Raw genomic sequence first — 14,930 nt, 5'->3', positions numbered from 1 at the left:
ACTGTCAGAATGGGAGGGCCATGTAAAATAGAATGGGATTTTGGTAAGCTAAAAAAATGTAGCTAGTGTCTGTATCTGTCATTTTATTCCCACAGGGTATTGTACTACTTATAGGGAATTTCAGTTGAAATATGTCATTTAGGTAAATTCAGACATCTTATTCATAAAAAAGAGTTATGTCAACTCTGGTTTTCTAGTATTACAATATAAACTTGTATTTGTTTAAACTTTGACCCAATATTGCACTTTAATCTATTATGAATTATGATTATAGATTCTTATTCTCCTTCAAAATAGGGAAAAGTGATAAAGTAGAAAGCACACATTTGAAAACATAAGCTTCATTTCTGGCTTCACCCCTCATGTGACTTTGTTAAGTTCTTTCTCCTTCTCCCAGACTCCTTTACTTATCTTTGATATGCCAAACATTTACTGAACCCTTTCCTACCACCAAGAACTGTGGATTTAAAGAAGAAACCACAGAGACCCCTTGCTCTGCCTTGCTTTCCTCTCAGGGTTTACATGAAGATCAAATGAAAGAGCTCCAAAAACTCTAGTCCCACATCAATACAAAATTTTATTTTTATTTGCTGTGATTGCATTGATTAAATACACAAAAGTGGTTTTCTTAAAAGTTGGTTTTGTAAACATCCTAAAGAAGATCATACAATGAACAAATGTGCTGTAGATAATTATTTTCTAAGCTTTCTAAATTTCCTTATAATAGAAACCCTCTCTGACACTGGTCTACCTGTTCATCTTTGTTAAAAGTGGTGCTTAAAACTAAATTTTCCTCAAGTTCAAAGTAGAATCTTTTATCCTGCCAATGTATCTAGTTCTCTTCTGAGAATATGTCATTGTTAATGACTGCTTTATTCTCATTAAAATCTCCTGCTAATTTCCGTTCAATTTTACAATGATTTTTTCATTCAGTACTCATTAGCCACTATGTTTCTTATCATTATATCAAAACAACTGAATGAGTAATTTTAAAGTCTATTCACACTATTCAGGTGTGTGTATGTATGTATTTGAGCAGATTTATGCTTTTAAGAAATAGCTTCCATATAGAAAATTACTTTTTCAAATATGTAAATGTAATCAAGTGTTCCTCTACTCACATAACACTAGGTATCTGCTACCTCTTGCCTCTTGTACTGAAATTGCCCTTATCATGGAATAAGGGCATGCCTCTGCTGATGGAATATCTACAACAGAGTATTCTGTTGGCCTATGTGGCCATGCCCTGAACCGGGCTATGATAAATCTAATCTTAGCTGTTTGAAATGGGAAAGGCCACATGACACGATAAAACCAAATCTGTGCACTAGTACATCTGGATACGTGATTCCAAGTCAGTAGTCAGGCAAAAACTCTTGTGATCACTCAACCTAGGGAATTCAAAATGGAGACCTACGGTGGTGTGGGGGAAGATTCATCAAGTTGATCATGAAAGCAGAATGGAAACATTTTTTAAAAAATCAGAAGGAGGGAGAGAGAAGTTGTGTCACCAAAATGGCAGAATATCACAACAGTTACAAAACCGGCTCCTGCTTTGAAGATTTCAAGAGGTTGTAAGACTGTCATGAATCCTACTTTCCTTTTAGGGGGACCTGACTATACTACAGTTACTTTTCTCAAAAGGCATAATTGTTGAGCTTCCCCTGGGCTAAGGGAAGCCTCAACTCATGGCTGAAATATGTGTTTTCTTATTTCAACATTTATCTTTATAGTAGAACTCAATTATTTGAGTTATCTGAAGGGTTTCAGTTTTCCTTGCTGACATAGATTCCCAGCTCTAATGAGGGAAGAGTGGGGTCAGTTTTTAGTGTATGATTTATCATCCTGCAATTGATTATTGGATACTAAGAATCCTCTGATACTTTTCTTAGACTCCTTCCTCAAGACCATCCTCCAGCTACTGGCAGTAATAGCTGTGACCACATACAGCTTAGTGCCTCAAGAGGAATTGTCCTCAGCTGTAAGGAGCTGCCTTGCGAAAGGTGACTAAGAGCAGCGTGACCAATGACTGGCTGATGAAGGGACACAAAGGCACAGCCACCTTGCCTCAAGCTGGGACAACTTTAAAGGCCCATCTCAGCTTTAGAGCTCCCTATTGGACTGGCTGAGGCCTGAGAAGCAACTGGATTGCAGTTTAGCTTCTACCTCTGCCCAGTCCCCAGTCACCACTAATTTGTATGTGAATATCCTCATAGAACACCTCAGGAAGCCTCCTACATGAAATTCTCTGTTGCACTATAGGGAACTCAAGCCAATACAGAGAAAACTCAGGTGTTGCAGTTTATGACAACATAAACTAAACGAATTTTCTTCCTTGAGTTTTAGAAGAGATTGTCTGGAAGAGCTTAAGAGCACAACCAAGAATAATTTCATCAGGTTTATGAAAACTCATATTCCAATACAATAAGTATGGCAAGGTGGAAGTGATACTGTCTTCACAATATCCAAGGTAGAGATTTACTTTAGACTTTCCCAGATGGAGCTGGCTGGGACTGCAAGTAATTGATAAGTACCAAATCTGGGGAGAGGTTTAATCTTTAAGCCATTTAAAGTCAGGACTGTATATAATTCGTAGGTACAACAGGAGATGTGTATTTTCTATTTTTATTATAAAAGTAGAAACACACATCCCGGAAGGATGTCCATGACTTATTGGTAAGTGAGAGCAACAAGTGGCATGTATGTGTATAATATAATTTTTATAAATAGAACTGGTACCAGAATCCTTCAGATGTGTATTTGTATATATTTGAGGGTGAAGAAGGGTTATACAACAGGTATTAGCATTAACTGTTATAGGGTGACGCTACTAAAGGGAAAGTTTAGCAGGTGTGTGAATATAGTGGGCTTTAGAAAAACCATTATTCTTCCATATTATTCTAGTGGGTTGTTTTTTGTTTTGTTTTGTTTTGTTTTTTTTGCTTGAGGTTAAGAGATATGAGGTTTGTAATTCTGGAAGACGCACTTAAGACTTAAAGTGAAACAGAACAATGTCTTTAATTTAAAAACCAGACTACAGAAAGCTATTCTAAATAAAAATTTCGTTTGTTGTAATGTGATACCAGCTAATGTTTTTATTACTGAAAGGATGACTCCAAAACTGCCATGGAATCTACTGTAAACAAATACAATGGCTTCAAAGAACCATGGTAAGAATAAACAAGATTGAATTATAATTGATGACAGAATTTTTTGAATTTTCTTTCCTCACAAATGCCTATATTACCAATGACTAAAAAGCTCTTTATTTTTCTTATTTCTTTGCTCAAAGTTGGTTTAAAGAAGTAGCATAGATAGAGCACGTCGTGTTTAAAAACCCTCAAAATTCCCCGTAAACTTTCAAGAGAAAATTCAAGCTCGTTAAAATGGAATGTAGATCTCATATATCCTTTCTGCTCTCTCTCTAATTTCATCTTCCCCATCTCTCCTGTAATGTGCTTTACTTCAGTCTTCAGGTTGTGGCAGGTCTTCAAAGTCATCTGCCTCTGTGTCTTCATACATTTTGCTTCCTCGTGCTGGAACGTCTCCCCATCAAGTTCCACTTTCCCAGATTTATTCCTCTTTCACTGTTAAATCAAGGTATCTTCTCTAGGTAGTATTTTTGTGCCTCCAAGCATTACCCTGGATTAGGTGCTTTCCCAGCACATCCCCAAATATCTTAGGATTTTCTTTCTCATGGCATTCATCCCGGAGAATTCATATTTTTAGCTTTATTGAAGTTTAATTGACATACAATAAACAGCACATTTTAAAGTGTATAATTTAATGAGCTTTGACATATAGATACAGCCATGAAACCATCACTACAAATCAAGATAATGAACTTTTTCCATCAACCACAAAAATTTCTTCATGTCTCTTTGTATTTCCTCCTATCCCTCTCCACCCTCCCTGTGCATCCCCAGGCTACCACTGATGTGTTTTCTGTCATGATAGATTAGTTTGGATTGTCTAGAATTTTATATAAATGGAATCATACAATATGTATTCTTTTATTTTTGGATTTTTACACGTATTATAATTTTTAAAGATTTGTCAATGTTGCATGTAGTAATAGTTCATTCATTTTTATTTCTGAGTAGTATTCCATTGTACAGTCATACCATAATTTGTTTAATCCATTCAACTGTTGATAGACATTTGTGTTGTTTTCAGTTTTGGGCTATTACTAATAAAGCTGCTATGCACATTTATATACGAGTCTTTCTGTGAACATATGCTTTTATTTCTTCTAAGTAAAATATCTAGGAGTATGTATTAGTTTCTGGGACTGCTGTAACAAAGTACCACAACTGGGTGGCTTAAAACAACAGAACTTGATTCTTCCAGTTTTGGAGGCTAGAACGTCAAAATCAAGGTGTTGGCAGAGTCATTCTCCCTCCAAAGGCCATACAGAAAACTCCTTTTTTGCCTTTTCTACATTCTGGCATTTCTTGGAATTCCTTGACATTTTTGATATTCCTTGGTTGTTATGTGGATCACTTCATTCTCTGCCTGTGTCTTCATATGGCCTTCTCTCCTGTGTATTTGTGTCTCTGTCCAAATTTTCCTCTTCTTAAATGAACACCAGTCATATTAGATTTAAGCCCACTTTAATCAAATATGATCTCCTCTTAACTAGATTATATCTGCAAAGACACTGTTTCCAAACACAGTCACATTTACAGGTTTTGAGTGGATGTGAGTTTGTGGGGCCACTACTCAGTCTAGTACAGGGCCTGCCATTTTTTTGAACAAGATAAATCTTTTACTGCACAGATGTGTTTTGCAAATAGATTCTCCTAGGAAGGGCTTGCCTTTTCATTTTCATACCAGTGTCTTTTGAAGAACAAAAATTTCAATTTTGGTAAAATCCAACTTAGTGATTTATTTCTTTTATAGTTTGCCCTTTTTGTGTTGTGTTTAAGAAATATATGTCAAACTCAAGGTCACTGAGATTTTTTACTATGAGTTCTTCTGGAAGCTTTCTGGATTTAGATCTATGAAGCATTTCAAGTTAGTTTTTGTATACAGTGTGAGGTTAGAATAGAGGCTTGTTTTTGCTTATTGTGTATATAGTTATTCAGTTGTCCTAGCACCATTTGTTGAAAATATTTTGCTTTTCTCATCAGTTGTCTTTGCCATTTTATCAAAAATAAGTTGAGTATATATGTGTAGGTCTAATTCTAGACTCCATTCTGTTCTATGACAAAACAACACTGCCTTGATTATTCTAATTTTATAATGAGCCTTAAAATTAGATAGTAAATCTTCCAACTTTGTTCTTTATAAAAGTTGTTTTGTTAACTCTAAGCCCTTTGCAACTCTATAAAATGTTAGAATTTACTTTTAAATTCTTACAAAAATATTTGCTGGGATTTTGATTGAGACTGCATTAAATCTAGAGAACAATTAGGGAAGAACTGGTATCTTAATAATACTGAATCTACCAAAATAGGAATACAGTATGTCACTCAATAGGTGTTTATTTTCTTAACAATTTTTTTTTTAGTTTTCACTATATAGACACTGCATATATTTTGTCAGATTTATCCCTATTTCATATTTTAATCTTATTTTATATGGCATTATTTTAAAATTACTTTGAATGGGTTTTGGTAGTATATAGAAAAAACAATTGATTAGCCTATATTGATCTGGTATTATTCAACATAAGCTCATTTGTTAGCTTTAGTAGATTTTTTTATAGCTCCCACAGGATTTTTTACATTGATGGTAATGTTGTTTATAAATACTAACAATTTTTCATCCTTTTACATTTTCAGTGCCTCGCGCCTCCAACACACACACCTTTTATCTTGCTTTATTGCACTGGTTAGATGTGTAATGTCAAATGGAAGTAAGAGACGAGATATCCGTACTTTGTTACTGACCTTAGGGAAAAAGTTGCTGGTCTTTTACCATTGTGTGATATTAGCTGCAGGTTTTTTGCAGGTGCCCTTACTCAGGCCCCTCCACAGATTTATGGACCTCTCTCTCTGTGCATCTCCTCTTTTTGGTATCCTGCCCCATGGTATCTGGCTGCCTTGGCTTCCCCAGGTCACCACTTCCTTCTTTTCCAGTCATGGAGATTAAACAATGTCTACGTATGTTTCTCCCCATGCTCCAGCCTGGAAACTCTCTAAACTCTCTAAACTCACTTCTTTTGTTTCACCTCTCTCAGGGATTATTTTCTTGTGCTGTCTGATTTCCAATAAATGAAACCTATTATTTCATGTATTTTGTTTGGTGTTTTAATTGTTTTAAGCAGAAGGGCAAATTCCATACTTGTTTCTTAATCTTGACCTGAGTTCTAGTACCATCTAAATTACAAATAAACTTATCTTTTATTAAATTGTATGATCCTTAATGACAGGTGCGACTTTCATGTTTTAATCTTCAGCATCTGGCACAATTCACTGCATACAGTAAGTGTCACTTAATGTTTGCTTAAGGAAGAAGTACATGATAGTTGCACAAATGCATTATCTTGGTCTGTCTGCTTATGCCAGTACAATGATGATGCTGAGAATATATCTATGAGTAGGTATCCAGTCTCTAAGTACTCTAACATGTTTTAAAATTTTGATTGTTAATTCCAACCACCACTAGAGTGTATCAAGTCTAGCCAGCACAGGTATTTCAGTACTCTTAGGTGTTTCTGTATTAGTGTATCTATCTCAGTAAATGCTGCCTATTAATGTGAACCAAGGCATATTAATAGTCGAAACTGGGGAATCTTTATTATGTTGGCAACTTTTATATTCATGAGGACTTTCACATAAAATAACAAAGCCAATCAGAATGAGGTAAACTTACCAATAAAAAATTCCTGAAAGGGGAATATCAAGAAGTCCATGTAATCTAATAGCCCTGAGGTTTCTTAAAATATAAATGCTCAGGAAAAAATTCATGTTCTTTCTAGGTATTTATATATATTTTTTTCAGTGCAGTGTGTTTTTTCAAATAATTATTGGATACTTATAAAAAGTCATAAATAAAATAACAGAGGTTAAGGATCAATAGATATAGTTTCACTATTGTAGTTTTTACAACTCCCATATAAGAAAGGATTAATAATGTCATGAATATATGTAGTTATTTATAAATTATCGTACTTATGTTAAGAAAGTTTGAACAGAAAAAATAATTTAGAAATTGAACACTTACAACAGATTTAAGTTACTTGAAAATATTAATATATGAAAATTTAGTTCTAAGTCTTTTAAAAATATTTTAAAATATTTTCTTCACTCTTTTTAACACAACATCAACAATGAAGTATTATTCAGGGGTTAGGAGCCTAAACATAATGAAGATATTTAATAGAGTTATCTAAATCACTTTTAAAAACTATAATAAATTTTGAAAAAAAATTAGTATCATTTTCAAGTAATAATAGAAATGCTTCAGAATAAATACTAAGAGAATTTTACTCTATTTGCTGTATGTTTTGGATGTACCTATAGATTATTTGGTATAAGGAATTTGGTATTTGGTTAATCAGGAATTTTTTTAATTCCACTTAACATTTTTTAACTCTAAGTTTCATAGTAGATAAGTATAAAATTGTAGAATAGATAAACAAGATTACACTGTATATCACAGGGAAATATACACAAAATGTTATGATAACTCACAGAGAAAAAAATGTGACAATGAGTGTGTATATGTCCATGAATGACTGAAAAATTGTGCTGAACACTGGAATTTGACACATTGTAAAATGATTATAAATCAATAAAAAATGTTAAAAAAATAAATATATCTTTATTTAAGAGAAATCTTATATCTAAGATGAAAACACTTTGTTCTCTTGAAAATTTCAGCCTGTCTTGTTCTCAATAAGTTTTTTTTTCTTTAAAATATACACACCACCATTCTACTCCCTGTTTCCATGAGTTAGACTATTTTAGATACCTCATATAGGGGAAAAGGGTAAATGAGAAATTGGTGTTTAGCAGGTGTATAGTTCCAGTTGTGCAAGATGAACATGTTCTAGAGATCTGCTCTATAACATTGTGCCTGTAGTTAACAATACTGTTTTATGCACTTAAAAATTTGTTAAAAGGGTAGATGTCATGTTAAGTTGTTAAGTGTTTTATCACAATAAAAAATTAAAATGAATAAATAAATTAATCATTTAATTAAAATAAAATATAAGTATTATGTTTAATATCCAAAATATATGTTATATACCCAGTAGGTACTTACACTATTGGACTGTTCAATAAATGACTGCCAGCTGATTAACTAAGGGTACATCTTTTATAATTTTATTTGTTAAATGAAAGTTCTCTGGAAAAGACCTTCCCTGATTACCTTCAGACTGGAATTTATTACTGTAACTTTGGCTTCCAGTGTGTACTGAGTTGAATACCTCCAATTCGTGTCCACCTGGAATCCAGAATGTGACCCTATTTAGAAATAGGGTCTTTGCAGATGCTCTTAGGTTAAAATTAGGGCACACCCTAGTAAGATGTGCCTTAGTACAATGGTCAGTGTCTTTTTAAGAAAAAGGGAATTTGGATCCTGAGATACTCAGAGAGGAGAATGCCATGTGAAGATGGACACAGAGGTTGGAGTGATAAGTTTACAAGCCAAGGAATGGCAAGAAACAGCAGGAAGTGCCAGCAAATATGAGAAGCAAAGAGTGGGGAATGGAACAGATTCTCCCTCAAAGCCTCAAGAGTTAATTTTAGACTTCTAGCTCCCAGAACTGTGAGAAAATACCTTTCTGGTGTTTCAAGCCATCCAGTTTGTGATACTATGTTTCAGAAGGCCTAGGAAACTAATGCAAGATGTTAGAGATTCAAGTTGTTAGCTTTATTTCCTGCCTTTTGGTTTTTCTATTAAATAATTCTCACTCTCCAACCCACAAACTGTGTGAATCAAGCTAATAGGAGTGAGTTTCTATTGCTTGGCCAAAAAAGCTTTAATCAAGGAAAGTTGATGTACAAACTAGAAAAATCCATTTGCAGCTGCTTTTGACAGAATGTAACTGTGGCCTGAAGTTAAATGGATACCTCATGTGTACATGAACATATTAGTCCAGAAACACTGAACACACTGCATATGTGTATCAGTCAGAGTCCATTCAGCAAACAGAAAAACAAAGACATCATTCAAAGTTTTAAAAATAGAGGGAATTCAATGGAGGGTATTGATTACATGGTTAATGGAATAGGCTGAGAAGCCAATCAGGGAAAAGTGAGGGAACCCAGAGATTAGGAGCAGTGGGAATGTGCTTTTACCTACAGTCTTTGGGACAAAAGGAGAAGGCAGAGTTACTATAGCCCAGACTAAGTCCCCAGGCAGAATCTGGCATCTCAACAGGGCTGTCCAAGGATGCTGGAACTGCAGAAGATAAGCAGCTCCTCTTGGAAATGCTAATAAAAAGTGAAGATGGTCAGCCTTTTGTGCCTTAACCCAGCTAGAAGTCCAGTGACAAAAGGAGCCTGGGAAATGGACCCTGTTAAGGGTCTGCCTCTGCCTTATAGAGCTGAGCAGGGGAGCTAAAAGGAATGGAGATAGAGGCAGGCAGATATTTCACATCCATTACTTTCTATTTATCTCTTCTATTATCACCCAAGTCAGTCTCTAATTATCACTCATCTTGTATGTTATAAACTTCTAGCAAGTTTTTATGACTCTAGTTGGAGCCTCCTTTTAGCCATTGTGGATGTAGTAAGGTCATTTGTTTATCCAGCTGAAGGAGAAATTTCCTTATATGCTAGAGGATAAAGGCTAAATTTATTAAACTGATGATTTAGGTCCCAAATCAAGCTCAAAATATCTTTTAAATTGTCTCTCATTATTTGTCTTGTTGATTGTTGTGCTCTGGCTAGATATTGCTAGAATGGTGGTATTGGAGAGGGAGGAAGAAAAAATCCCATGCAAAATTGCTGAACGATTATAATTAGTTTAAAAATTGCATAATAGACTGTTAGTCCTTTAGGACACAAGAATCAATGAGGACTGGAGCAGTCTCTGATTATCTACACCTTAGTTTAAATTCTGCCTTTATTTAGCATTATATCCCAGCACTTAGATCAGTGCATGGTAATAGCTGATAATAAATGCTGAAGGAATGAGATCGTGAATGACAGGCCAGTTATCTAAGGTCTAAAGTCTTTGGTGAGACGTATTATTAGCCAGATATCAAATTTATTTTTATGTTTAATTCTCTAGTTTATTATTCAGCGTCAATAAAGATTGTTTTCCAAAATTGCATAGATAATAATGGAAATTTAAAATATATAGTATACCTTAAAGATACAGTTACAGTTACATGTATGCAGATAGATAAGCTGAAAAAAGAAAAAAATATATATATTTTCTATTACAGAGCAGATAATCAACAAACCTGTTGTGAATGCATGAATTATCAATCATCAACCAAGGAATTGTCTATTGTATAGTAGTCATATAGTCATCTTTCCTTTATAGTAGGTTTCTTTTGGTATCAGTTATTGAAAGTTAGTTATTTCCAGTTTTCTAAAGAACTATTTGTAGCTATATTTTTATCTATATCTCTCTCAAGTGGGCATGGGGCATTAAATTTTTTTTCAGCTTAGGGGGTGATATATAAAAGTTAGTAACAATGTGCTCTGTTCAAAGGTATGCGTTATCACCTTTGAAACAGACTTCCCTCTCCCCTTTAGTTATGTAGAAAGATATGAGGAAATTACATATCTATACTTTTCTGAAAGGAGCATATTGGAATACTTGGGCATGTTGAGAGCCATGCTGGTACTATGTGGATTTAGGTAGTAACCCTATGACAAGAGTATTTGAAGCCAAAATTTTACCAAAGAGCCAAGGAGACTTTCAATTATAAGGGAAGTGGAACTGTATGCTTTCTCCTTGAGATTAAGAATTGAAATAGCTTAAATTCCAGGGTGGTATTGTTGCTGAAACATAGCTTCCATACCTCACTTACCAACTTGAGACTCCAGGACAGAGATTTTTGGATGAAGCAGAAAAGGCAACTTTATTTCTTTGCCAGGCAAAGAAGGTCACAGTGGGCTAATGCCTCTAAAACTGTAAGCCTACTGATGGCAGGGGTTTTATAGTAAAAATTCAAGAGGTGGAGCTAGTTTCCATAGAGATCATATACAGGGTAACAAATTGTTGCAAAGTTGTTCTTGGTTTTGCAGATGCAGTTGTCCCCTTCCCTCTGCTGGATGTGAAGTTCACTTCTGGTTTTGGGACTTTCTTAATATTCTTGTACCTAGAACAAAGGATGCACAGGAAGGGGCTCCATGAGAAAGAGTTCTAGAGAAAAACTTGTGCAGTTTTAAGTCAGGCTGATAAATGTTTTTACCCTTTTAAGCAAGCTGAGGCCTGGGACCTCCTGCTGTAGGCTGAAGCCTACAGCTGGAACAACAGGATACAAGGAAACCACAAGGGGTCAAGAGGAGGGCACTGGAGTCAAGAGGAGGACACTGGGGTCAGGAGCAGAGTACTGGGGGCAAGCAGGGCATGGAGCATGATCCCTGTATGCAGTACCAGCACCACAAGGGGGTTGGGCGGACCACGCAAGCCTCCCTCCTTTCCAGCCTAACCCTGATCAGAAAGAACATGAGAAAAACCCTTTAAACCATTATACAGTTAAGCAGTTACAAACACCACTGCAGATATCAGATGGTCACTGATAACAATAGGGTCCTGCTCAGTTACAGTATCATTTGAAGTTTTCTGTAAGGGAAGTTCCTATGTGCAAAAGACAATCTTCAGTATGGAAGAAAGATTCTGGACTGGTGACTTGCAGTTGACATTGACTTAAGGAAGGCTGGATTTGAGCACAGTGTATAGTTTATGCTGGATCTACTCAGACCTACAATTATGGATGTACTTGGGGAAAAAGAAAGCTAGCAAACTGAAAAATCTGTTTTTAAGAGATGTCATAGTAAACTGATCTCTGACAAAGATCAAAGTCAATACAATGCAGCAAAGACAATCTTTTCCACAAGTGGTGCTAGAACAACTGGACGTCCACATGTAAAAAAGTGAATCTAGACACAGACCTTACACACTTCACAAAAATTAACTCAAAATAGATCATAGACCTAAATGTAAAATGCAAAACTGTAAAACTCCTGGAGGATAATCATGAAGAAAACCTAGATGACCATGGATATGGCAGTGATTTTATAAAATACCAAAGGCATGATCTATGAAAAAAATAATTAATGAAATGGATTTCATTAAAATTAAAAACGTCTGCAAAAGACGATACGAAGAGTATGAGAAGACAAACCAAATGCTAAGAGAAAATATTTGCATAGAGAAAAATATTTGCTAAGAGAAAAATCTGATAAAGGATTGTTGTCCAAAATATACAAAGAACACTTAAAAATCAATGGTAAGAAAACAAACAAACAAAAAATAGACCCAAACCTTAACAGACTCCATTCCAAAGAAGATATACAGATGGCAAATAGGCATATGCAAAAATGTTCCATATTATGCGCCATCAGAGAAATGCAAATTAAAACAATGAACTGCCACTATGTATTTATTAGAATGGTCAAATCCAGAACACTGACAATGCCAAATGCTGATGAGGCTATTTGAGCAACTGGAACTCTCATTTGTTGCTGCTGGAACGGCAAATGGTACAGCCCCTTTGGAAGATAATTTAGCAGTTTATTGTAGAACTAAACACACTCTTACCAAATGATCCAGCGATCACACTCCTTTGTATTTACTCAAAGGAGTTGAAAATTTATGTCCATACAAAAATCTGCATTTGGATGTTTATAGCAGCTTTACATTATACATTTATCTAAACCCAAACAATGTGCAATACCAAGCATGAACCCTAAGGCAAACTTTGGGTGATAATGATGTGTCAGTGTAGGTTCATCAAATATAAGGATTGTACCACTGTGATGAGTGATGTTGCTAATAGGAGACGCTATGATTGTTGGGTAGTGGACAGAGGATATATGATAAATCTCTGTAATTTCTACTAAATTTTACTGCAAGCCTAAATTGCTCTAAAAAGAAATCCTAAAAAATTTTTTTAAAAACTGTCATAGTTAATGCTAAATATAATTATTTTTACTGTAGGATGTATCTCCTTAATAAACCTAACACTGGGAGGAATCCTTCCCCAAAGAATGAGCAGTTGCGTTGAAAAAGCCCTCACCTCGGAGCCAAATTGACTTCTGGGCTTCTTTCATTTCTGCCTGACACAGAGCTTCAGCGCTGTGGCAACTCGTATTGCTTATGGCCTTGCACCAGATAGTTGAACTGCTCTGAACTATAGCCAGGAGAGCAATTTGGTACTGGAAAACTTTTAACCACAAAGAGAGGGTATTGAGAAGGCTAAGCCTTACATAAATTTAGCTTAATTAAGGACACCTGAGTTCCCAGTCCTAGCCATGTTTGCCAGACCAGCGGAAAGGAGAAAGAATTCAAGGCTAGCAAGTCCGGGGTCCTTAGAAATAGTTTGGAATATTGGGGAAAAGCTGGATTTCCTGCTACAGTGGGGAGATAAGAATCCAGAGTTGTCATAATGTGAAAAATATTTTAATTATAACATTATTCTGTACTCAAAACAAGAAAACTAATACCCATATTTCAAATATGTGTATTGAATTTCTGATTTTTTTTTTCGGTTTAAGCCCCATACCCTCTAATTTTAAAGATACTTCCTCTAACAGTCCTTACTTGATAACTTGGCATCAAAATTATTTCTTTTTACGTCAATGTATATGTTAGTGAATATTTTAGTTTAATTTAAACAGAAACAACAAAAATTGACCAAATAAATAATTCTGGAGTGGACCCTTTTTATGTTACACACATTTATCATTATCATTATTATTATATGAGCTTTTGAAAAGCTGAATCCAGATAAACAAGCCAAAAATTCAAACTATTATGGAAAAAGCACACACACACAAAACAAGACCTCTTAGGCATCAAGAGGTTTGGGCTAGCTCTGCCGCTAACTAGCTGGGTGGGACCTTGGACAGATCACCTAGGTTCATTTCATTGGACCTTTGATTTTTCTTTTTTAACATAAGGAAATTGTACTAGATGATTTCCAAAGACTTTTTTTTGCACCTCTCAAACTCTAAACTTTATTGTATATGCATCTGTTAAATATTTTATACACAGAGCAGTATTCCATTTTACAAAAGCCTGCTCAAGCAGCTTTGCCACATCTACCAGGAATTAAAGCAATCGGGCAGTAATAACTTGTATTTCATTCAGAACAAAAGAATGTTAAAAACAATTGCACAATCTTAATCGATTAAGACACAGATTGCAAAATTTTTGACAACTTAATAATATAAAACATCCTGATTTTACTATCTTTTCCTTTATGAGAAAGAATAGATTGTTCATACACCATTAAAAATAAGTGCTTCTTTGCAAACTTTTTAAGAAATTCTTTTTTTTTTTTCCACTCATCAGCAGGATATGGCTATCAAGTGAAAAGATGAAGTAAATCATGGCTTAAACACAAAAATGGATCATTTTTCAGCAAATACATACATTTCCCTTTTTAATACTAGTCTGATGAAATTCCTCTGACTTTTTACACGTTAATTTTCCTGCCTCAGAAAACTTTATCAGTTATTTAATTCTTTCCAATCATAAATCTTTACCTCTAAATTTTATATCATAAAAGTGTATTCAATAAATGTTCCCTACTTCCTAATTACTTCATAAATATACATATTGCAGATTGTACCATCATAAAATACCATCATCACAGGTAGGCTGTTAAAGTAGATCATTCCCAGTAGTTATCCTTAACTTTATAGAACCTTTTCTACTCGTAGCGTGTACCACAAGCCATCAGCCTTAGTATCATCTGGGAGCTGATTAAAAATGCAGACTCTTAGCCCATCGCAGATCAAGGCTGAATCATAAACATATTCAAGTTTGAGAAGTGTTGCTCAGAAGGA

General features: G+C 34.8%; 1 protein-coding gene across 1 annotated transcript in view; it reads left to right on the top strand.

The window, feature by feature from the left end:
- COL11A1 (collagen type XI alpha 1 chain) overlaps nucleotides 1–14,930 on the top strand; it is a 491,277-nt gene that overhangs the window by 153,594 nt on the left and 322,753 nt on the right. The window lies entirely within an intron of this gene.

The sequence above is a fragment of the Camelus ferus genome, chromosome 9 (assembly GCF_009834535.1).
Source record: "Camelus ferus isolate YT-003-E chromosome 9, BCGSAC_Cfer_1.0, whole genome shotgun sequence".
Classification (NCBI taxonomy): Eukaryota; Metazoa; Chordata; class Mammalia; order Artiodactyla; family Camelidae; genus Camelus; species Camelus ferus.
The sequence above is the reverse complement of the archived record's forward strand: the minus strand, read 5'-3'. Positions and strand labels throughout refer to the sequence as shown.